General features: G+C 43.8%; 1 pseudogene; it reads right to left on the minus strand.

Moving 5' to 3' along the window:
• Window positions 1–3,530: 3,530 nt before the first annotated feature.
• Window positions 3,531–26,293, minus strand: part of LOC139703694 (E3 ubiquitin-protein ligase RNF213-like) — a 293,383-nt pseudogene continuing 270,620 nt past the window's right edge.

Below are 26,293 nucleotides of genomic sequence, written 5' to 3' on the forward strand. Positions count from 1 at the left end.
AAATCTCTAATAAACATAGATACAAAAATCCTCAATAAAATTCTGACAAATCGAATGCAAAAACATGTCAAAAAGATAGTGCACCGCGATCAAGTGGGATTCATCCCAGGGATGCAAGGTTGGTTCAACATATGGAAATCAATAAATGTAATTCATCACATCAATAGACTCAAAGATAAGAATCATATGGTCATCTCAATAGATGCAGAAGAAGCATTTGACAAAATACAACACCCCTTTATGTTCAAAACATTAGAGAAACTAGGAATAACAGGTGCATATCTCAACATTGTAAAGGCTATATTCACTAAGCCCCAGGTCAACATCATTCTAAACCGAGAAAAACTGAAGACATTCCCTCTAAAAACTGGAACAAGACATGGATGCCCTCTTTCACCACTTTTATTTAACATAGTTATTGAAAAACTGGCCAGAGCAATAGACAGATGAAAGAAATGAAAGGGATATGTATAGGAAAAGAAGAACTTAAATTAGCACTATTTGCTGTCGATATTATTCTATACCTAGAAGACCCAAAAAAACTCCACCAGAAAACTTCTAGAACTAGTAATTCAGCAAAATAACAGGATATAAAATCAACACCCATAAATCAAAGGCATTTCTGTATATCAGTGACAAACCCTCTGAGATGGAAATGAGGAAAACTACCCCTTTACAATAACCTCAAAAGAAAAAAAATAATTGAGGATCAACTTAATGAAACAGGTGAAAGATCTGTACAATGAAATCTACAGAATCCTAAAGAAAGTAATCAACAAAGACCTTGGAAGATGGAAAGATCTACTTTGCTCTTGGATAGGCAGAAATAATATTATCAAAAAGACCATACTACCAAAAGCACTATACAGATTTAATGCAATTCCAATCAAAATCCCAATGGCATTCCTCATAGAAATAGAAAAAGCAATCATGAAATTCATCTGGAAAAATAAGAGACCCAGAATAGCTAAAGCAATCTTTATCAGGAAAAGTGAAGCAGGTGGGTATCACTATACCAGACCTTAAACTCTACTACAGGGTAATAGTAACAAAAACAGCACAGTGTTGGCACCAAAACAGACTGGTAGACTAATGGTACAAAATAGAGGACACAGAGACTAACCCACAAAATTACAATTATCTTATATTAGACAAAGATATCAAAAACATGCATTGGAGAAAAGACAGCCTCTTCAACAAACGGTGCTGGGAAAACTGCAAATCCATATATGACAAAATAAAATTAAACTCCCATCTCTCACCATGCACAAAACTCAACTCAAAGTGGATCAAGGACCTGGTATTAAATCAGAGAACTCTTCCTCTAATAGAAGAAAAAGTAGGCCCTAATCTTCATCATGTGGGATTAGGCCCCTACTTCCTTATTAAGACTCCTATAGTGCAAGAATTAAAAGCAAGAATCAATAAATGGGATGGAATCAAACTAAAAAGTTTCTTCTCAGCAAAAGAAACAATCAGTGAGATGAATAAAGAGCCTACATCTTGGGAGCAAATTTTTACCCTTCACACATCAGATAGAGCACTAATCTCTAGGGTATATAAAGATCTAAAAAAAGCTAAATACCAAAATAACAAATAACTCAATCAATAAGTGGGCCAAGGACCTGAACAGACACTTCTCAGAAGAGGATATACAATTAATCAACAAATATATGAAAAAATGCTCATCATCTCTAGCAATTAGAGAAATGCAAATCAAAACTACTTTAAGATATCATCTCATTCCAGTCAGAATGGCAGCTATTATGAAGATAAACAACAGCAAGTGTTGGCGAGGATGTGCGGAAAAAAGTACTCTCATACATTGCTGGTGGGACTGCAAATTGGTGTAGCCAATATGGAAAGCAGTATAGAGATTCCTTGGAAATATGGGAATGGAACCACCATTTGACCCAGGTCTCCTCGATCTATACCCAAAGGACTTAAAAACAGTATACTATAGGGACACAGCCACATCAATGTTTATAGCAGCACAATTCACAATAGCTAAACTGTGGAGCTAACCTTGATACCCTTTAGTAGGTGAATGGATAAAAAAAATGTGGCATATATACACAAGGGAATATTACCCAGTAATAAAAGAGAATAAAATCATGGTATTTGCAGGTTAATGGATGCAGTTGGAAAAGATAATGCTAAGCGAAGTTAGCCAATCTCAAATAAACAAAGGATGAATGTTTTCTCTGATATAAGGTGACTAACTCATAGTGGGGTAGGGAGGGGGAACGTGGGAGGAATAGAGGAACTCTAGATAGGGCAGAGGGCTGGGAAGGAAAGGGAGGGGGCAGGGGCTTAATAAGGATGGTGGAATGTGATGGACATCATTATCCAAAGTACATGTATGAAGATATGAATTGATGTGAACATACTTTATATACAACCAGAGATATGAAAAATTGTGCTCTATATGTGTAACAAGTATTGTAAAACATTCCACTGTCATTAAAAAAAATCAATGAAAAATAAAATATAAATTTAAAAAAGGGAAAGTGTTACTAATTGGGTTCCATGGAAACAGCTGGGGGTGGGGGTGAGGGCTCTCCCTTTCTCCAGTGCTAATTCTTGCAAAAAGTATCTTTGAGGGATTAATTGGCCCAGAATAGTGAAAGAAAAACTTGTTGTCATTGGAACTTCTGTAGAATGTGAACCTCTGAGTCCCTCCCCCTATATACTAGATATAAAGTTCTAAAACTGCCTGAACTAGGGGTTCAGGGGGATTGATTGATTACAGCAAAAGCTTTTCCCTGTGAAGCTGGTTGCTTCCTGTTTTCCTTTTCTGTGATTTCACTTTTCTGTCCCTAGGACACTACTCTGTCCTTCTCAGCAGCCCCGTGTTTGGAGGGTGGGGCTTGCTGGCCTTCCAATTTCAAGACAATGTTGTGTGGTACAGTGCGCCTTGCACACCCAGTGGCTACAGACCACCTCCCCATAGCATCTGGCTGGGTCTTAACTTATCCTAGGCTCCCAGTGCTTTAAAGGAGCAGATGTCACTCTTAATTACATGAGTTAACAGAACATAGCTAATTATTTAGATTTATGGACACCACAAAAATGTTCAATAAATATTAATTTATTTATATAGTCTTACTGCCCTTAAACTTATGATAAGTTCTTTTTTTTTTTTTTTTTAGGCAGTACTGGGGATCAAACCTAGGGCCTCAGACATGCTAGGCAAGTGCTGTACCACCAAGCTACATCCCAGACTGAACTTTAATTTTAATTATGTGATTCAAAATCAAAATGATCAAAAAAGGACTGTAAATGCAGCTTTAACACATCCTCCTAAACACTACAAAAATTCCATTATTGACGCATCTTTCATTCCACAATTTCTGTGCCATTACTGGCCTTTTCCTTCATCCTTTACTCTCTAGCTTCTCTAGCCCATGTCAGGAGCTGGGAGGGAGAGTCATTCTTATTTCCACACTGTTTTCATGGAAAAAATTCTTCAGGATGTCCTGGGGAGATTTTGGCTTCCTATTTTTCCTAGAAAACTACTGAGAACATACTTAGCTGATGCAATGAGCTGAGCACTGTGAGCGCCATCATCAAAATCTATCTGGACAATGAGGATTTTACGTCTGTCTGTCTTCATTAAGCCGCTTCTGAAAGAAAAAGAGAATCACCCAAGTGAGTCCTCTGTCCTAAAACATGGGCAGCCACAGCTCAGGAGGCTAAGGTAGGAGGGTCACCAGTTCCAGGCTAGCCTCAGCAACACAGAGAAACCCTATCTCAGAATTAATAATAATAAAAATTAGGGCTGGGGATGTGGCTCAGTGGTAGAGCAGCCCTGGGTTCAATCCCCAGCACAAGCAAAAAAAACCAAAAAACAAACAAACAAACAAAACCCCAAAAAACAAAAACACGGATCATAATACTCCACAAAGTGAAGGGAAACACAGGCCATGCAGAACCCAGCATCCAGGTGGGGGTCTCCCTCCACAAGGTGAGGATGCAATCCACTGGAGAAGAAAAGGGCCACACAGTGCTCAGGAGACAGACGGACACAGCTGTCTTACATCTGGGGCCAGAGGGGCATACCAGGAGGCTGAGCAATGAGCCTCCATAGTACTCAGAGTTCCTTACAAGTGGTTACCACACCCTGGCATGCGATACCATGTTCCCAGGACAGGGGCCAAGGGTGATGGGCAGGCAGGGCACCTCACTGGACTTCCTTGAGGAATGAGTACTCAGTGTCAAACTGCTGCAGTGACAGGATCACAGGCTTAGGGGCCAAGTCCTTCACCTCTGCCCCTAGAGCTTCGCAGTCACAGTTCGTCAGCAGTCTGGAGAAGGTGGTGACCTGCAACATGGGCACACAAGCCATCAGCCAGATTCAAGCAAGGGCGCAGAGAAGTGGTCAGAACTCGGGGCCAGCGGGCACTCAGACATAAAGAAGCCCAACCCAGAGCAGCTTTTACATACAAAGAGTGGCCGAGGCAAGCAGAACCTCAGGGTCAACAGATGTCAGAGAGAAGGCTTGCCCTGACCCAAAGCTGCCTTGGTCTCCTTCTGAAATGCCAATATCTCTCTTTCTGCTTTTTTCCCTACCTGAGAGCCTTCTGATCCTTTAGGACTCAGCACAATGCCATTTCTTCTTGTAATCTGGCTTCCTGCTATCAGATGGAGTTAGCCACTGGCAACTCTCCCTCCCCTCAGTAGTTCTCAATTCTCTGCTATGGACCATACTCCACAGTGCAAACCCGGTCGTTTTAGGCACATAGGACCTCAGCTCTTCAGAACACTTCTTTTTTTTTTGGTCCCAGGGATTGAATGCAAGACTGTTTAATCACTGAGTGACATCCTTAGTCCTTTTTTTTTTTTTTTATTTTGAGACAGGGTCTTGCTAAGGGCCTCTACAAGTTGCTGAGGCTGGCTTTGAACTTGAGATCCTCCTGCCTCAGTCTCCCAAGCCACTGGGATCATGGGGATGTATTATTGCACCTGGCTCCAGACCCTTTCTCTGACCCTGTCATTACTGACAAGCTTCCAATTCCTACATCCAACTTACACAGCAGACATCCAAACCTATCCCAAACAGATGTCACCACTGGCTCCCAAACCCATTGCTCCTCCCTGGATTCTCATGGTGACTGCACAAAGCTGCAATGAGTTCAGGAAGGCTGTCCTCTTCCTCTGCCTCCCTTCCATGGAGTCAGTGATTAGCCCAGCCATGCTGTCTGCTAACCATTTGCAGTTTGCACCATGACAGCAGCCTCCTGACTGGTGTATCCTCTCAATGCCAGTCTCTTGTGCCACTGTTTTCCTATCACCTGGGCAGTGGGGTGTGTCCACCACGTACACTTTCCTACATAGCTCCTCTCTGCACAAGCAAGACCAAGCTTAAGGCTGCAAGGCCCTCCCCATGTCTCTCCACCTATCCTATCCCCATGACCCAGCACTCATGAAGCCTGAACTTCATGCACTCTCAGCAGTCCCTTCCTGGTCTCCTGCACAGATGCAGATTCAGACTCAATATCTGTGCCCCAAGGAGCCCTCTGCCTTTGATGCCTGCCCAGGCAGCCCTCAAGACCAGCCCAAGTTGCCTCTCTTAAGAAGAACTGGCTTTTGGATATGGAAAATTAAAAACACCAAAATAGTGCAGCCTGGGAGAAGGGAATAAAAAAAAAAGCCATACATTGATAGCATTGATCCTTCCCCTGGAAGAATCTTTGCTGGTGACAAGACCAGCCCTGGGGAGGAAATACTCATCCAAGCCTAGACTGGCAGTCTCTGGGAAGAAGCCAAAGTATTGACCCTTCCCCAAATAAGTCCTTTCTCAGTGATAGTACAATGAGACCATGGAGGGAAAGAGATGAATACTGACCATGACACTAGACCCTCCCTCTGGTCCTCTGACCGCTGACCCCAGACCCTCCATTAGACACACTGTACAATAATTGGGTTACCTCTCAGTATAACCTATATAAGCGCAAACTTCCCCTTTGGCTGATGGCTTATTTTCCTCCAGCAGAGTGGATCCATCAGAGGCATCACCCCATTCCTACATGAAACTTCATTCCTGAATAGAGAGCTCAGCTGATGTGTGAAGTTTGCAACCAGCCAGGTTCTTTTCTACTAACACCACCTATGATCCATGCCCCCGCCTGGCTGCACAACTTTCACTTATAACACTAAGGGCACCAGCTTGGGAGGCATCAGAGTCCATTACTCTTACACTCCAAGGATGACAAGTAGGCTAATCACTTACACCTGGGGTCTGCTGGCACTCTGGGGAAGTGAACGTTGTGCCCGGTGCTACTCTCAGAACAGAGCTCTGCTCACAAACAGGCAAGAGAAGCCTAACTGAACTTATCCTCCTTGATCCTAACATGAAGGGGACACATCCATTTCCCAGACTGAATGGTGCCTTAAACGGAGTGGAGACCTCCTGGCTCCTGGGTAAAAGAGGAAAGGGAAAGACTGTGGGGGCAGTCACCTCTGTAAAGATGGCATGGCGCTCTGAGTCTGCCTTGCGAAGTTGGGCCTGGAGGAAATCTGCAAAGGAGTGATGCTGCTGCTTGTTCCAGTATTCCTGAGACAGTGTCTGTGCAGCAAATGAGCCCAGCGTGGAGGTGCTCAGCCGCACCACAGCATCTGGTGTGGCACAGTCCAGCAGGATCAGCTTGGCCTCCTCAGACACCCTGTGGTATATCTCCTGTGTCAGGTCCCTGGGGCCCTGCCTCTCCACAGCCTGCAGCACCACAGAGGCACAGGCATCAGAGTGGTAGCCGATGAAGACGTCAGCAGGGCTGTACTTGTGCCCAGCCAGGAACTGATGGGCCTTCATGTCAGCGAAGTCCTCTGCCCACTGCGCGAGCTCCTACACGATGCTCTTCTGCCACCCCTGCAGCACCAAGCTGAGGTCGAGGTAGTGCTTCTCCAGCCGGTTAATAAGGGGCATGGGGAACTGCTCATACACCACATTTTTCTCCTTGATGACAATCAGGTGGAAATCAGGGTGGACCCGACACTTGACGCGATGGGTGCCAAGCCCGAGGTCCACATACTTCTGGCCCCCGAGGTAGACGTAGTACTGGTTGAGCGCATCATACAGGCTCTCATAGAGGTGCTGCAGGTTCAGCAGCACCACCATCTTGCCGGTCTCCATGCAGATCTTCACCCGGTTGATGTTTTTGCAGATCTGGGTGTACTCCTGGTCCCGGGGAAAACTGGAACCAAAGATGATCTCGGGCTGCTGGTCCTCACTGAAGAATAACTGCTGCAGGATATGCAGGGCCATGTAGTTTTTGGTCAGCAAGAGCAAGTAGCGGGATTCAGCTCCTTCTAGCTCCCCCACTGCTGCCGTCTTCATATCCCTGAAAATGTTCTGCTTGATGAGCTCCAGGGTCCTGAGCTCTCCTACGTACCTGACCTCAGGTAAACTGGCCATGAAGATATACAAAGCAGGAATGTCATCTTTGCCACTGAAGTTCCGAAGGACTGCCTGTGCAATATCCTGTGGAGAAGGCTTCTTGTTAGATGCTCTGGCGGTGGCGAAGACCATCTTGATGAGGCTATAGTAGTCGCGAAGCCCGAAGAATTCCTTGTTCTGCCTGCTGCACAATGTTTCATAGGCCTTGGCAAAAGGAGCGAAGTACCCTCGGACCCTGTCCTGCACCAGGCTGTCTGAAGAGCAGATCCCTCTGGCACTCTCTATGAGCTCCTTCTCACTGGGGCTGCCGCGGGACACAAAGATGCCCTGGTTCATCTTGGCAGGGTCGAGGGCCCAACTGGAAATACCTATGAAGCCGACTTTTTGGTGGCGGGCAGGATCATCTTCAATGCACCCATATTCAATACAAGTCTATGCCCTTGTATCCTGAGCACTCAATGAATTCTCTCTGTTCCAAGTCGACTGGGAAGGAGGGCTAAGCCTGGACACGGAAAGATATGTACAACAGCACTGAAGCCCAGCCTTCCCATCCCTTCTCAATAGCACATCAGTCCTGTCCAGTGTCCAGATAGATACTGGGTGCAGGGCTACATCCTAGGTGTCCTGGCCACACGGCTGCTCCAAGAGCAGCACAGAGACACCTTTCTGCCATGTATGCCTGTTCTTTCCTCAGTATGACTCTGTGGGTTCCCATATCATCAGAAACCCAAATATCGGATAAGCCATCAGTCTGACTCAAGAACTCCACTGACTCAGAAGGGTCCTGGGATCAGGTGTTTTAGGACAATATTACAAACTCCCAGGTCTGTGTCCTAAGTTTGCTTAGTGCCCACCAGTACTGAGTAGTCAGGCTTAGGGTCACTTCCTCTGCTAGAAAACTTCCTCAGCTCCATCACTTGTACCCACCACCAATGGACTAGAGAAGGAGCTTCCTGAAGGCCAGGGGACCACAATGGGGGAGCCCCTCAGTGTTCTCCATGAGTCCAGAGTCTATGGGAGCATTACGGTTTTGATATAAGTTGTTCCCTAAAAAGCTCATGTGTGAAAAAATACAAGAAAGTATGGAGGCGAAAGCATTGGGTTATGAGACCTGTGTCTAATCAGTGCATTAACCCACTGGTAAGGATTAACTCTAGTCAAGGAGGGCATGGCTAGAGGAAGTGTGTAACTAGGGGTGCATCTTTGAGGTTTATATTTTGTTCAAGTTGAGGAGAACTGTCTCTCTCTCTTTCTCTGTTACCTGGTGCCATGTTCCCAGCTGTTTCCCTCTGCCACATCTTTCCACCATGATATTATGCCTCAACTGGAGCCATGAGCAAGGAACTCTGAAATTCTGATCCCCCAGAAAACTTTCCCCCCTCTACAATTGTTCTTGTCAGGTCTTTCATTATAGGAGTGAAAAAGCTGTCTGAAACAGGGAGCCTCAGCTTCCTCAAGTCTGAAAAGGTAAAATAAGACTGATTTTCACAGGTTTGTCAGGAGAATTAAAATGAGTTAGCAAATAAAGTAGCATGAAGCACAAAACCAGCAAGCTGTGAGCTCTCTATGACATGGCTTCTGATTGTATCTGCCTTTCCAAGTTAAGACAAGACCTAGGAGATTCTCTGACAGGGCTGCAGAGCAAGCAAAGCTGATGTAAACATTGTCCTTTCTGACAGTGGGGGCACAGCCCATTGTGGATGCTGGAGTCTTCCTTGCACTTAACCCATAGAAGATGAGAGAATCAACCCACCAGACATTGCTGTTAGGCCATATGGGTCCTTTCTGAGCACAGTATTCCACTCTGATGGCTCAGCATCAGCCACCCTAAAACCAGGACAGGGCTAGGGACCACAATGGCTTTGGTGGCAGTGAAAGATCCCGGCAACAGTGGTCCCTCATTATGAAAATTGAAACTTGACTTACAAACACCCAGTTGAAAGTGCTCCTGAGAGAGCTGCCTTTAAGCTGTCAGCTATACAAGCCACAGCAAAGAGCACTGCATGCCCTCAAGGCTGGTCCTGTGGCCTCAGATGCTGCCCCACATCTCTGAGCTCTGGATCCTTCTATCTCTACTTCCAAGGATTTGGTCAGTGCTCAATAAAATACTGCACAGAAAGGGTTAGCACAGGCCTTCACTTAACACAGGCTGCACAGGGTAGATTTTGTCACTGTTTATTTTTATTTATTTATTTTTTTGAGGACAATAAACATCACCAGCACAAGGGTATAGAGTGGGCAGATCAGGAGCACAACTCCAGTTGTGTTGCTTCCTGAGACAGGTAGGACAAGCCCCGGTATCGTGGAAGCCCTGTTTCCCTCAAGGTTAGATTGGGTATTGGAGGGTGAAATATCAGCACACCACAGTCTTCCTTCAGGCATCTCTGCCTCATTCCTGCAATAGTGCCAGTGGGCAGGATGGCCTCCCAAAGCTAGTAGGTCCTGGGGCTGCTGGAGAGGGGGGTTACAAAAATTTGAGAGCTGCCTCCAAGTGCAGAACACTAGAAAGGATGGAACTCAATAGTGCCCATCAATACCTCCCAGCCCAACCAGTAGTACCACATCATGCTGTCACACCAAGCGGTACCTGATGTCCTGACTCTACCTTCCTCAGAGGTGAGGCATTGATTTCCTTTGTGGGTACCAATATGATCTTGATGTAGCTCAGAGCCCGAGGATCCTCTACAAGAAATAGAAGAGACCAGTTCTGGATCATTTGTGACAAGGTCATCAAGGGTTCATTCCAAGAGTAAGAAGGAAGACAAAGACAGTAAGAAACACACACTGTGAGGGATGCATTGGGAAGGATAGTGCAAACTTGGGGAATTTTAATGTGCTTTCTGTGCAAGGATGTGCGGGATCCTGCCAGGCACTTGGAGGGGTTTTGACCACTCAACCTACAGTCCTGTGGTGTGAGCATTTTAAGAACTTTGGCTCTCAGCCTGTAGGAACCCTCACAAGTGGGATCTTCATCTGCTCCTACGTTGCAGATTTAAAGAGGATATTTTTATTCAAAATCCTGATTTGAAATCCATGTGTGTTATAGTTGCTTCAATCGCTCTGTTTTTACACTACTTTTTATTTGTACACCATATTTATTGTGCTGATATTTCCATTAGCAATCATCTAGCCAAAGAGAGAGGTAAGTTAACTAACCAGAACTATAGAAATCGTGAAATATTCCTTTGAAAACAAAGGAATATATTAGTTTAAAGACTTTTTTATGCTAACAGAATAATGTACTTAAGACAAGCCAACATGCCTTTTCTACTAGGTACAGGATATAGGGAGATAAATATTTGCCAAATGGAAAAAGCATGCTAGTGAGGAAAGACAAACTTTTTTTTCATCTTCTCAACAGCCATACAAAGGAGAAAACAAACCAACAGGGAAATTTAAAAAAAATACCTTTGAAATCTCACTTTGTGGCAGTCCCGCAGAGAGGTTGAAATTTAACACAGAATATCATTATTTTTAAGCCTTCAATTTTAGAGATGGTTGACTCTTCCAGGTGATTTTTCAGGTCATGGGAAAAACTGGTAGTAATTTCAACCCTGCCTAAAGAAAACAGAACATTTCCTTTGTGAACAAACACTCATTGACTTGGACAACAGCACTACAATAGCCTATTAGTCTTAGAATAATATGTATCCCTTACAAACTCTGCAAATTTTTTTTTATTAAGAGTGAGAATTCAATTAAAGATAGTTGACTATATTGTAATCAGATGGCATTCATGGACTTAACTGGAGCATATAAAAATATACTTTGTTAGTTTAAAGAATTTTTTTATGCTAACAGAATAATATAATTTAGCAACCCATTTTAAAAATGGTGTTTGTTATTAATATTGTATGCCATACTGGAAAGTCTGCCACTTTTTTTGGAGAGAGACTCAACATTTTTATCATTTTTTGTATACAATTTTAATATTTTTGTCAAATTTTTAGTTATTTAATTTGTAAAAAGCCTTTACTTTGTACAGCCTACAGGAAATAGGGTATTGATTTTAAATTTTATGAAGCTAAGCAATTAAGTACAATTGTAATAGAAGTCAATTGATCTATAAAATGAATTAAGTTTCATCCTGCATGCAGAGGCTACCTGTACATACTGTTTCATACTTGCTTTTTTAAATTGCTTTCACGAAGCAGATATTCAACCTTGATGAGTGCTACATCTCATAGACTATTGGAAAAGATGCAAATTGTGTGTTTGAGTCGGAACCTCTTCTGGGAAACTCCTCTGAAAATTCAGCTTAAAATTGCTATGGAAACACAGACACATCCAATTGTATGGCACTTTTATCAGGGGTTTTTAATACAAATAATATTGTACTTAGTGAGCACATGCACCTATATGCACATAGGAAAAATGTGGAAATTTTACTGTAATGAAAGTGAATTCTCTAAAGCTCAGTTGAAAACTAAGTGAAACTGCCAGTGGAAAGGCACTTCAATTGCCATTTCCCATTTAAAATGAACAGCAGTACAAATGGCACATAAGCCTAAATACTGAGAACTTGCCCACATGATCTGAAATGAACTCTTGGATCATAATAGTTCACCTAAGGACAAATCTCAAGGTGCACATTGATAATTAAAGTAGATTCTCAATTTAAGATGCCTGCAGGTACTAAAACAGTACTGCTCCTACAAGTTGTTCTCAGAAAGTACATATAAATTACTTTTGATTCCTTCATCTAACATTTTGATAGGAATAATTTTAACAGTCTGGCATAATTTTAGTGAGAAAGGAGGGTCAGGACACTGAGATATGGAATCAACAGTTGATTAATGGCACCAATACTCAGAGGGATTATTTCTAAAGCCTGACCCCTGAGCATAACACAGCTTTTACTTCTATATATAAGTTACTCCTCAGAAAGAGAAGGGATAGAAAAAATACAATAGAAATGAAGGCTGGAAACTTACTGAATTTGATATAAAGCAGAGTCACCTTGTTTCTATGCTTCCCCTTTGTAAAAGTGGGTGGGGGGTAGATGGGTAAATTGGGGGGGGTTGTGTGTGTGTGTATGTGTGTGTGTGTGTGTGTGTGTGTGTGTGTGTGGTGATGGGTAAAGGTGTGCCACATGCAGTTGAGGGGAGAAATAAAGAATGTACATGAACTGATGCTATTTTCAATGCTTTATTCACTTAAATCATTCAATTCAATTTCACTCTATAGGATATTTTTTCTTTCAGTATTTTAGTTGTGCTTGGACACAATACCTTCATTGTATTTTACTTTTATGTGATGCTGAGGATTGCACCCAGTGCCTCAAACATGCTAGGTGAGCCCTCTACCACTGAGCCACAAAACTTGCCCATCTATAGGTTCTTAATCAAGAAAATAACAATCTTTAATTCTGGGCACTATAATAGACATAATCGATTCCAAGTCAATTCTAAGCACTGCAATCATACTTAATCATGACAGACTTATTACAGACATTCCCTCTGCTTGATAAGCTCAAGTGTCAGATCTAGAGTCTCAAGTCTTGGGTTTTAATTCCAGCAGATTCACACTCACTCATACTCCAGTGATCAGGTCAGGAATCTGTGGAGGCTTCATAATGGGTGGAACAGATGAGTGGTTGAGGAGATGTTCATAAGGAGAAATAGCTGTTCTCATCAGGGTCAAGATGTGGCTGTAGAGTTGGAGAATGGTGAGGATGATACAGAAGATTAGGTAGATAATGGAAAGAGTTGGGATGTCAGTCCACATGTCCTCATCAGGCTCTCCAGCATAGGGGCACCAGTGTGGGTTGGTTGAATGTCTCTTATTTGCTACATCATTTATACTAAATTTGGGGGTTTCTGCTTGCCCTTTCAATCCATATGACATATGACTGGGTTTCTTAATGACGTCTTTAATTCTTGGGTCAGGGCATCTGGTCTGGTGGTTTCTGCCCTGATCTCTCACCTGTGATTCTTATCAGGGCAAAGGAAAATGACAGTGACTTCACTCTGAGTTTTATCAGGGTTGTGGAAAGTGACTTATTTAAGAACACCATGCTTGATGACAATATAAGAAGGCTCTATAAACTTGTCTGGTAGGGACTCCAATTGTATTTTAACATAGTTTTAAAATGGAGTTGTTTAGGCTAAGACCATCCTCACAATGTGTGTGTAGACATGTTCCCAAAATTTCTCTTCAAGTTTAACTTACACTGATTTTACAAACAAAAATACTAGAAACATACAAAAATGTCCCTTGAGGGTTTATTTCAATTTTTATACTGAGTTTTGAAAGGTTGTAAGAATAATGTATCATTATTTTTGTCTAAGCCCTTTAGATGAAGATACGAAAATAAAATTCGAAAGCTTAAATCTTCTGAAATGGAAATGAGGACAACTACCCCATTCACAATATCCTCAAAAAAATAAAATAAAATAATTGGGAATCAACCTAACAAAAGAGGTGAAAGATTTATACAATGAAAACTACAGAACCCTAAAGAGAGAAATAGAAGAAGATCTTAGAAGAAGGGAAAATATACCCTGTTCATGGATAGGCAGAACTAACATCATCAAAATGGCAATATTACCAAAAGTTCTCTATAGTTTTAATGCAATGCCAATCAAAATCCCAATGGCATTTCTTGTAGAAATAGATAAAGCAATCAGGAAATTCATATGGAAAAATAAAATACCCATAATACCAAAAGCAATTCTAAACAAAAAGAGTGAATCAGGCAGTATAGCTATACCAGACTTCAAACTATACTACAGAGCAATAGTAACAAAAACAGCATGGTACTGGTACCAAAACAGGTGGGTGGACCAATGGTACAGAATAGAGGACACAGAGACCAATCCACAAAATTAAAACTATCTTGTATTTGACAAAGGGGCTAAAAGCATGCAATGGAGGAAGGATAGCATCTTCAACAAATGGTGCTGGGAAAACTGGAAATCCATATGCAACAAGATGAAACTGAATCCCTTTCTCTCGCCATGCACAAAAGTTAACTCAAAATGGATCAAGGAGCTTGATATCAAAACAGAGACTCTGAATCTGATAGAAGAAAAAGTTGGCTCCAATTTACCTACTGTGGGGTCGGGCTCCAAATTCTTTAATAGGACACCCATAGCAGAAGAGTTAAAACCAAGAATCAACAAATGGGACTTACTCAAATTAAAAAGTTTTTTCTCAGTAGGAGAAACAATAAGAGAGGTAAATAATGAGCTTACATCCTGGGAACAAATTTTTACTCCTCACACTTCAGACAGAGCCCTAATATCCAGAGTATACAAAGAACTCAAGAAATTAAATAATAATAAAACAAATAACCCCGTCAATAAATGGGCCAAGGACCTGAACAGACACTTCTCAGAGGAGGACATACAAACAATCAACAAGTACATGAAAAAATGCTCACCATCTCTAGCAGTCAGAGAAATGCAAATCAAAACCACCCTAAGATTCCATCTCACTCCAGTAAGATTGGCAGCTATTATGAAGTCAAACAACAAGTGCTGGCGAGGATGTGGGGAAAAGGGTACACTTGCACATTGCTGGTGGGACTGCAAATTGGGCCGGCCAATTTGGAAAGCAGTATAGAGATTCCTTGGAAAGCTGGGAAGGGAGCCACTATTTGACCCAGCTATTCCCCTTCTTTGACTATTCCCTACAGACCTTAAAAGAGCATACTATAGGGATACTGCTACATGGATGTTCATAGCAGCACAATTCACAATAGCTACACTGAGGAACCAACCTAGATGCCCTTCAATAGATGAATGTATAAAAAAAAAATGTGGCATTTATACACAATGGAGTATTACTCAGCACTAAAAAATGACAAAATCATGGCATTTACAGTGAAATGGGTGGCACTAGAGCAGATTATACTAAGTGAAGCTAGCCAATCCCTAAAAATATGTCAAATTTCTTCTTTGATATAAGGAGAGCAAACAAGAGCAGAGCAGGGAGGAAGAGCATAAGAAGAAGATTAACATTAAACAGGGAGGAGAGGTGGGAGGGAAAGGGAGAGAGAAGGGAAATTGCATGGAAATGGAAGGAGACCCCCATCGTTATACAAAATTACATATAAGGGGAAGTAAGGGGAAAGGGGAAAAAAAAACAAGGGAGAAAAATGAACTACAGTAGATGGGGTAGAGAGAGAAGATGGGAGGGGAGGGGAGGGGAGGGGGGATAGTAGAGGATAGGAAAGGCAGCAGAATACAACAGACACTAGTATGGCAGCATGTAAAAATGTGGATGTATAAACCGATGTGATTCTGCAATCTGTATACGGGGTAAAAATGGGAGTTCATAACCCACTTGAATCAAATGTATGAAATATGATATGTCAAGAGCTATGTAACGGTTTGAACAACTAATAATAATAATAATAATAAAATAAAGTTAGCATAATTAAATAAGCATAAGAGAAATTTCAGTTCTATGCTGAATTGAACAAGGCAAGAACATATTGTATGGAAGAGTTGAAATTTCAAAAAGAAGAGATCCTGAAAATAAAGAAGAGATCCGAAGAAATAAAATTTCATAGCTAATAAGAATTTTCAAACAGTATGAAATTGATGGAGCTCAGAACCCTACAAGGAAGGAGGGGATGTCTATGTTCCAGGAGAAAAGAGTATTGAAATGACTGAGATCTTTTCTGACAGGGTGAGCAAGTGGAGTTGGAAGTATGCATCTAGAAGGCCAGGAGAGTAGAGGACATGCTGGCTGGAGGGTGGAGCAGAGGTGTGGTGCTCACTTTTCTTCTTGTCCTTCCCCAAATGACAGGATCCCTTTGTGATGAGAGGGCACAGCTCTGTGACACAGGCCTGGGCCCTATTTTACATTGCTGAAGATGTGTTTCAGGACTCATTTGTCCAAGTGACACAGTGCAATTGAGATGATGGAGAATCCTCTCTTTCCTCTAAATAGCATTAACACCACATGGGTGTTAACCTGGGCAATGGATATGATCCTTGCCTCTGTGGGTGGACTAGGGATCTATCTCCTTTTATTTACCCACCTCCAGGGTAATCCATCCTTCCCACCACCAAGGAAAAAAGAAAAATTCTGGAAGGTAAGAAATCCTCAGGTCACACCCAACAACAACAACAAAATGTTCTCTTTTGTCTACTTTTCTTTTCACATTTCCAAAATAGGTAGACACACTTCAGAAAAGAGAAATTTCAGGACAGAATAGAGAATGATTCTGGGGTAAGCAGGGCAGAGCAGGAGATAGTGTGCACTAGGATTTCTCCTATCTGGAAGTACTTAGACCACATAGAGAGGTCTGAACTCCTGAGAGTGCTTGGTACCTCGGCAAAGGACAGGTCCCGAGAATTGCTCCATCACCTTCTGCTGGTAAGTATCTCTGGAAAATGCCTTTCCTCTGTTTTGAGATGAAGTGGGTCTGAGGGCCTCCATCCCAGGCTCTCAGGTCACCTCTGGTCTTAGGAAGCAGAACTTTGCCTGGCAGCTGAGAAGAGCCTGTGGAAATGAGTCCATTCTTAAGCAGAAGATAAGTGAATGACAACATTCGTAGTGTAATTTATTCAGAAAATCCCCTTTTGGGCTTTCCAAAGGAAAAAAAAATGAAGTATTTTGCCACTTTAAAAATGTTCTCTGAAAAAAAGGGTTTCCACTAGCTAACTGTAGAAGTCCTGCTGTTCAGAAACATGAAATGTCTACAGCTGGTCTATGAGAGCACAGGGAGAACTGGGCTTCAGCCTCTTTTTCTATATTGTCTGTCAGCATGTGAAGGTGAAGAAGGTGCTGTACAAGTGCAGGAAGAAGAGTGGAACTCTGAAAGGTAACACCGTGCCCTTTGACCCCAGAGATGGCATGTTGTCCCCTTTCTCCAAGAGTTCAGAGCCATGCCCCAGAGGAAGTTGGTTGCAGAGACCTGAGAGGGAAGATGTTGGTAAGGAACTCATCATACCAAAGACACTTCTCAGGTTCTGTGCTTAGAAGGTGTGGTGGATGAAGGGTGGGTGATGTCCAGTAGGGTGGTGTGGACAGCACTTGAGCAGTAGTGCCTAGATATGGAGGTGGGACATTCAGGTCCACCTGTGGTCAAGCTGTTTCATTCTGTTAAGGCCAATTTTTCTTTGAGGTAACCAATCCATTCTCCCCATAAGGTGGTTGTGAGGATCATGCAGGTTAGTGGAGGTAAAAACAACATGCAAATGATAAAAATGTGGCCTCTCCCAGAGTCTTTACATGACTCTCATGCTGTACAAGTGCATTCCTGATCACCGCCATGTCAGGCCTAGACTGCATAAGCTATTCAAATTTGATGCTCTCCTGGTGGACTTGGACACTGAGGCTTAGCCTCCAGTCTCATCTCCCATGATCTACCCCAAGGGGGCATTGCACTTAACATCCTGTGAAATCTGGGATCCTCCTTTCTCTACCACAATTCATTTGCCATTTCCAGGTTTAGGCAATCGCCTGAAGAATCTGATGGAGATTCAGAATCTGATTTTACTTCTGCAAAGGTGAGGAGCTTTCCAGTTCTCTAGTGTTTTCCCCTCAGCATCTGTAATGTGATCCTGAGGCTCAAGACTGACTTAGTATGTGTACTCCAGGTTGTAGTGGAATGTGATTGAAGCCCTGGTGGTAGGAATAGGAAGAGGGCAGTGGAGGGGCAGTGGAGGGGCAGTGGAGGGTCCATAGGCCAAAAGTTTTCACCCCTGCCCAGCCTCTTGGTCCTTCTTGCTCCTGGCTCTAGCTTGTGCCTCTTGTCTCCTGTAGTCTCCTAGGGAAGCTCTGGGACCAGGACAGTTCTCCTCTACTGGTAAATGAAGATGTTGCAGGTGAGGTGTTCATGCAAGAGCCTGCTGGAGTTCAAGAGCTACCACATCAACATTTAGAAGATCCTTCTAACATCATACCCCCATTAGGTCCTCTAGCTCCTCTGACCAAACACACTCTGCCTTGGGCCTCATCCTTATCAGAAGAACATGAAGACAAGTCTGACTTGAATAGAAACACACTGGACATTGTTCCACAGAGCTCTCTGGTAGGTCACTCATACTGGGCATCCCCGATCACCGCCATCTCAGGCCTAGACTGCATAAGCTATTCAATTTTGTTCTGCTCCTGGTGGTGGGCAACTGCCAAACTCTTATTTTTCTCTACCTGGGCACATGGCAAATCCAAGCAAGAACAACTTTTTCACCATCCATCAGACCCCACAATCTCAGTAGACCCCACACGATGGCACATAGAGTCTGGAGGCCTCTCTTTCATCAACTCTGATGTACAGACACTTCTAGAAATGCTGATCACCAAAAGACCAGAACTAAAATTGTGGAAGGAAAATATTAAAAATGGGTCCTCTTTCAAACAAATGAGTCCAGATTACACCATGTATTCTCTGGGAAACATGTTGGAGTTAATGGGTAGCAAGAGAGACACCACTGCACAAACCTTCGGGAACACAAAAGGAAAACCAGAGCAGCTTCATGATACTCAGGATTTCTCTTACCACAAGGACTTGCGGAGTCCTTTAGAGAAAAAATACAGCCAGCTATTCTGGGGCCTGCCCTCTCTGCACAGAGAGTCCCTGGTGGCTACTGCCTGGGTCTCTAAGAGGTCCTCTGCTGCACAATGCAAACATGTAGCATTCAACATAGTCTCAGAATCTCTCTCAGTTCAACATCAGGATGAAGAAACTGCACAGATTTCTCAGGAGGAGCTCTTTTCCCAGGAGGAAGCCCAATCCCAACTTTTGGCACAAAACTTGTCCCCATCTGTGGCTCAGGGTCAGACCCTGTCCAGCACTTCATACACTTTTCCAAACCTACCACCTTCTTCTTCCCAGATTAAGCCTGGCACAACAACTTGTTCTAAATCGGAAAAGGAGGAACAGACTTTCTTCCAAACTGAAGAACAACATTCAGAATGTCCCTTGCAGAACCAAAGGAAGGTCTTATTCTCTGAGATCCAAAAGACTCTGGAAGACCTTTACCAGCCAGCTCTCAACCTTCCACAGGGAAGCTGGGCTTCCCAAATTTCCAACTCTGTCTCCATAGTTGCTGGGGATTCTGCCAGCCAGGAGCTAGAGAACAGACTCGAGCAACATATTCAAGGAAAGTTAATCAGTGATCAACCACAGCTAGGCCCTCACTGTAGATTTCTCGCATCTCACGAACAGATGCAGCCTCAGGATCAATATCCAAGGAAGAGTCAATGCCACAAAAATGATGAATCTGGCCCCTCACAGTCCAGCCAGTCAGCACTTACTGATAATGATCTGCAGAAGATGGAGCAGCCCAGCCAGTCAACACTTGCTGGTCATGATCTGAAGAAGATGGAGACTAAGCACACTGAAAGACTGTCTACAATGGGCTCTGTGACATTCAAACTAGATTTCCCAAACAAGGGTCTAGAACCAGAACTACAGAAGCAGCCAGTAGATATATCCTGGAGCTCAGGAAGCACCTCAGGGACGATTCAGAATGACAATAAGGAGGTTTCAGAAAGTTACTTGAGGAGGAACAGGAAGGGTATTCCAGAAAGTGAATTATCTACAGGCCTAGACAAGAAAATTGTGGAAAAAATCCTGCAAGACCATCTGAGCAGAAAGTCAGTGCAGATCAAGGAGGGCATGATCCCTGTGTGTGTACGTGGATCCTGGCTTGCTGCCAACTATGCTTTTCCAAAGTCCTACATGCACACAAAACCCATCTATCAAGCCTCCTCCAAGTACCAGCAATCCTATGTAAACACTGTTCAGCAGCTTTCCTTTCTTGACCCTGGAACCCACCTGAAGCTAGAAACAGATACTATGAGGTCTCGGGTGAGGCGTAGGTGGAGTCCATCCCTCCAGGCTTTTGATCCCATTAATTACACCTTAGGTGAGGCTCAAACCTCACCCCTTCCACAGCCTGCCTGTTCCTCCTCAGCCTCCAGTGACTACAGGGCCATTTCAATCGCAAAAATTGGCAGTCTCCTGGAAGAACTTCCTCAGAAAGGTCAGGGGAAAAGGGTAATAAGAAAAATTTCATTTCCCACTTTACATAACCCCCTTCCTGCACTCTCACCTTCAGAAGTTCAGAAGACCATGCGAGGCACCCCACTGGGTGGCAGGCATATGACTTCAGATGCCTACATGCCTTCTGATACCTATAGCCATCTGGACATGAACCAACAGAGTCCAGTTTTTAGAGGTATTGGAAAAGCTAGCCTGGAGCCCAGTCTAAGCCTGGATATGGCCAGTTATGAGACACCGAAACAGAGTAAAGATGTGGCCTCGGGATACCCATGTCCTGGTGCGACAATGCTGGAAATTAAAGTAGGGACCCAATCATCAACAGCTAAAAAGACAAAGGAGACAGAGTTGGAGAAGAAGAAATCATCTGAATTGGAAGTGACAGTGGAAGCCTCTGTGATGGCAAACTCCCAAACCATCAATGTGAATCTGAAGAATGTAGGGTCTCTGGGAAACATGAAAAGCCCCTCCCCATCTAGAATATCTATTTCACAAGATCCAGGACACCAAAACCTGAAAACAAAGATATGTAGTGGTTTTCAGGTCAAAGTGGAGGTTGAGTCAGAGGAGCAACACCAAGACCAGTTCACTGGAGTCCAGCAAGATTGCCTCACTAATGAGCTCTCCACCACAGATATTTCACATTCTGGAGTGTCCCTGTCCAACTCAAAGAGCTTTTGCAGGATTCACAAGCCAATATCCCAAGCTCTATGTGATGATGTAATGAAGGCAGGGAGCAGCCAGGAGCAGGAGGAATCCAAAGTCACAAATGTTGAGGTTCCTGGAAAGAATGACACTGAAATGATTTGTCTAAATAAAAGCCAAGAGAGCTTTCGGAGGTCCAGACCAAGAGAGGAGGAAGGAAGTTCCCTAGAGTGTGGGTTGAGCCCTTCTGACAAAGTCAAGGATATAGACACTACTTCAACCAAGTCCTTCCCTTGCTTTCCAGAGAAGGAACAGAATCCTCAAATAAGCTACTGTAATATCAAAATGAAGGACTTTGTGCAGTCTTTTAACAATCATCAAAAAGGAAAAGGGAAGGAAAATTCCCTGAATAAAGTCAACCTCCTGTCAGCTACCACCCAGACCCAGAAATCAGCCACAATCCAAATATCCAAGGACATTGGGGTGCTTGAACCCCAGGCCCTCATGAGAGTTGTTGGACAGACCCTGATGGACAAGCTGATACTTCAACGTAGAAGTTTTCCAACAGAGTTATATGGGCATAAAGAAGAACCCCAGATGCTATTGGGTAGGCAATCTTGTCAACCCAGGGGTTCTTCCTACCCAGAGAGAAGACAAATGTTTATAGACATTGCCTCTGGTCCCCAAGCAAAACCCAAGGACCACAGCCCCAAGAACAAGTGGGCAGAAGACAATAATTGGACCTGCAAGCCTAGGAATGTTGAGCCTCCAGCCACCCCCTTCCAACTCAGGCCAATTGGGGTGAGCACTTTGAGCCACCTTCATCGTTACCCAACTTGTTTTTTTCAAAATGGTGATGTGCATGGTCAGCAAGGTCTTGTTGACCATGAGTTTCCTGGTGAAAAAACTTTCAGAAAAAAAATGAATTCAAGGGGAGAAAAACTGTCATTATGTGAACCCCTTCTCTAAAGACTAATGTCTTCTTCCCTTCTCGGATTTCAATTGCTTCCTAATAAATTGTATTTTTTCCCTTTCTCATCAGATACATTGATATTTTTTGTGTGTACTCCTGTGGGGTATGAAGGGGGTAGGTGTTTACTCTTTCTCAGAGTGGCTTCTGGAAGGAACAGGACATTCAGAGGACCCACCATCATCTCAAATTCTCTCATTGTGCCTGAAGGATTCCTCATTCAGTCATCACAGAAACAAACATTAGAATGCCTTGAGCCCTCTCAGGATGAGGCAATCCTGTGAAGACCCCACTCCACAGTCTGACTCTATCAAACTTTCCCTTGCTTTCCCTATCTCTGTAACTGTATACAACTTTGGGAATGGGTGCATAAAAGTGACAGAATCCAGTAGCTTCACACATGACAAAGTAGGCATGGGAATGTTGGGGGGGAAATTAGTGTGTTGGTCTTAAATTTAGGAAAACCTTGTTCCTTAGATTTTCTAGTGGGGAAAGAAGTGTGTTTGATGTGGGATCCCCTTCACTCCCTGATATTGTTTGGAATATAGATGGGACTGTCAACCCCTCTTAGCTCAGCCTTAATGACATGGCAGTGTCAGTCAACTCCACATCTGATTCCAACATTTTCAAGAGCAGCAGCCAAGGTAGAACTTGTAACTCTGCATCTAAGTGGGGGTCACAAAGTTCTGTTGAGTGCTGCATGGCCCCTGCGCATGGTCACCTCTCTTCTCCTCTAGAAGGGACTGTACATACACTATCTGACTGATAGTAGTGCATGGTAGACATAAAGTGGAATGTGTAGAATAATTGACTTTTAGAGCCAAGACAGAAGGAAGAGCATAATTGGATGCCATGGAGTGCCATGAACAGGAAGCCACTGCCTTCCCATGCTAGCTACCAGGCTAGCATAAGGAGACCAGATTGTCTGAGGTGTTCACTGGTTCAGCCTAGACCAATTCCAGGGCCCGTCTACTGTGGTTTCCAGACTACAGGCCTGGAGAAAGCCCTTTAGCTCTAATACACAATAGAAATAATGCAAAGCCTTCAAGCAAGGAAGGTTAAATTCCTAAGAGTAAATTTACTAAGTCTGCTTCTGCCCATCTTTGCCTCTTAAATTCCAGAAGAGATGACCTGATATTTGGTGGAGTACCCAGGACTAGGGAACTCTGGCTGTGACTCAGCCTAGGGACCTTGACACATGTACCTGGCCTTAGCACTGCTTCCATGGACAAAGTGGGGTATCTAAAAAGATCAAGGTCATGGCATAGGGTTTCAAAGCAGTTCCATCCAGGCTTCTAGAATTTCCTTGTCCAGAGACAAATGGGTGAAGAAATGATTTGACAGAATTTGTATATACAAAGGAAAGTAACCTATCCAAAATGTGTGAGCTTACTAGACTGGAAGGAGATAAATATTCATTTCTGCTGAGCCTCACTCTTCTTCTAGTAGAGGTTTCCTCTTTCAGGGGTCATCCACACAGAAAACCAGGATGGCTGTAAAACAGTGAGAGGAGTGATCATTTCCCTGGGCCATTCCATACTATTCCACAAGCCTATGTGTGGTGGGCAATGGACTCCACCATCGTGGCCATATTTATTCCATGGTGGAGAGTCCTGTGCCAGGAAGTGCCACCAGGAACAGAATACACTTATGGGGTCTGTATCCATACCTGTCAGGACCCTGAATGTGGGACTAGGAGGCCAGTTTGGATGGGTTCCAAAGACCTCTTTTTACCCACATCCTAGGGCTCCTAAAAGGATGAGTGTTACAGATGGCCACATTGATAAACCAGCCTGAAACAGCAAAGAGAAAATCCCATGACTACTGGTCCTGCTGTTTTATGAAAGGTCAGCGAGAGGGAGATCCCACAAAGACGCCCTGGAGACCTCCACACAGATCCACACTGAGACCTCCAGAGACTCCACAAGATCTTCAGAGTTTCCCACAGAGACCTCCATAGATACTCTCACTGAAACCACCACAGAGGCTCAAAAAGAAGCCCCCAAAATCCCTCTGACTAAGAGATATTCATAGACACCAAATGAGATCCTCCCAGATATTTCCAACACAGAACCACATCAAGAACAATTTCTCAAAGACACTTGGAGAGAAACCTCAGACAGAGACAACACACTGAGAAGACAGACTTCCCCCAGAGAGCTCATATCCATTCTTAGGAGCCTGTGCAGCCACACAAGAATAGGTGTTTTGCACTCCTAGGGCCTGGAGAACACAAGGGAACAGTACTCAGCCACAGAAGTAGGATGGTGCTGCCCATCACATATATATTCTGCCTCCCCTACAGACACAGGTAAGCTGGGGAAGCAAAGAAGATGGAAGAGTTCCTTGGTCAAGGCTTGAGGACACTGCTGGACGAGTGTCCTGCAAAGGTGCCCTGTAGCTGCCCACTTGTGCTGGGCCACAAGCCAGATTGAACCTGGCATAGCAGCAGTGAATCTTCCAATGTCCCTAGCAAATTGTTGACCTATTTTCACAGCTGAGAAAGTGTCTGGAATGGAGTCTGTTCCTCAGGAATAAGAAGGAAAGGGTGGTGACTAGGACTAGGAGAAACTCCACACCTACACAACACCAACACCTAACTGGTGTCTTTATCTGTTGCACTGAGAAAAATGTTTGAGGAAGAAACACAAACTAGAGAGGAGCTATGGAATGACAGCACCTCTGCCTCCTGACATTACCCTCTCTTATATTGCCCAGTGCCTCATGATGGACAACTCAGGAATCCATTCACTTCACAGCCTCCAGCCTTGAGGGAAAGAGAGGAAGAGTACCTGAGCTTCCCCAGGGCATGCTTTTTGCATGGCTGCCCAATGCCCCTTCTTACCCTCATCTCAAATGACTTGTATGTAACGAGTTCCTTGCTTAGTGTTTCCTTTACTTCTCACCTTCCTCTGCAAACTCTCCACAGGGAAGCCAAGAGGTCCTTCTTCCATCTCGTCAAGAGCATCCTCAGCACTAGGAAATCCCCTAGGCCTCACCAGCACTCCTACATTCCCACTGACCTGATTGTTACTATTATTGTTACATGAAGTCACTCACTCAGAGAAAACACTGCAGAAATGAGAAAGGATGGGGTGGGGGAAGTGAGGGGAAAGCAACAGATGACAATGACACAGGCAGCCCATGGTTCTGAAGACTCAGATTTCACATCCAAGGATGGAACTGGGGAGAGCCAGGGCTAAGCCAAGTGCTTTCCCAGAACAGGAGCCCTTGCAGGAAGTGTCTTCCCCACAGTTCCTCTCAGAAAGAAAGCAAAGCCAGTGGTTGCAGCTACATTTCAGGAGGGAAGAATGTGGAGAACTCAGCTACTGCTTCAAGTCTATGCCCTTGTATCCTGAGCACTCAATGAATTCTCTCTGTTCCAAGTCGACTGGGAAGGAGGGCTAAGCCTGGACACGGAAAGATATGTACAACAGCACTGAAGCCCAGCCTTCCCATCCCTTCTCAATAGCACATCAGTCCTGTCCAGTGTCCAGATAGATACTGGGTGCAGGGCTACATCCTAGGTGTCCCGGCCACATGGCTGCTCCAAGAGCAGCACAGAGACACCTTTCTGCCATGTATGCCTGTTCTTTCCTCAGTATGACTCTGTGGGTTCCCATATCATCAGAAACCCAAATATCGGATAAGCCATCAGTCTGACTCAAGAACTCCCACTGACTCAGAAGGGTCCTGGGATCAGGTGTTTTAGGACAATATTACAATCTCCCAGGTCTGTGTCCTAGGTTTGCTTAGTTCCCACCAGTACTGAGTAGTCAGGCTTAGGGTCACTTCCTCTGCCAAAAAACTTCCTCAGCTCCATCACTGGTACCCACCACCAATGGACTAGAGAAGGAGCTTTCTGAAGGCCAGGGGACCACAATGGGGGAGCCCCTCAGTGTTCTCCATGAGTCCAGAGTCTATGGGAGCATTATGGTTTTGATATAAGTTGTTCCCTAAAAAGCTCATGTGTGAAAAAATACAAGAAAGTATGGAGGCGAAAGCATTGGGTTATGAGACCTGTGTCTAATCAGTGCATTAACCCACTGGTAAGGATTAACTCTAGTCAAGGAGGGCATGGCTAGAGGAAGTGTGTAACTAGGGGTGCATCTTTGAGGTTTATATTTTGTTCAAGTTGAGGAGAACTGTCTCTCTCTCTTTCTCTGTTACCTGGTGCCATGTTCCCAGCTGTTTCCCTCTGCCACATCTTTCCACCATGATATTATGCCTCAACTGGAGCCATGAGCAAGGAACTCTGAAATTCTGATCCCCCAGAAAACTTTCCCCCCTCTACAATTGTTCTTGTCAGGTCTTTCAT

Source organism: Marmota flaviventris, assembly GCF_047511675.1.
Source record: "Marmota flaviventris isolate mMarFla1 chromosome 16 unlocalized genomic scaffold, mMarFla1.hap1 SUPER_16_unloc_2, whole genome shotgun sequence".
Taxonomy (NCBI): Eukaryota; Metazoa; Chordata; class Mammalia; order Rodentia; family Sciuridae; genus Marmota; species Marmota flaviventris.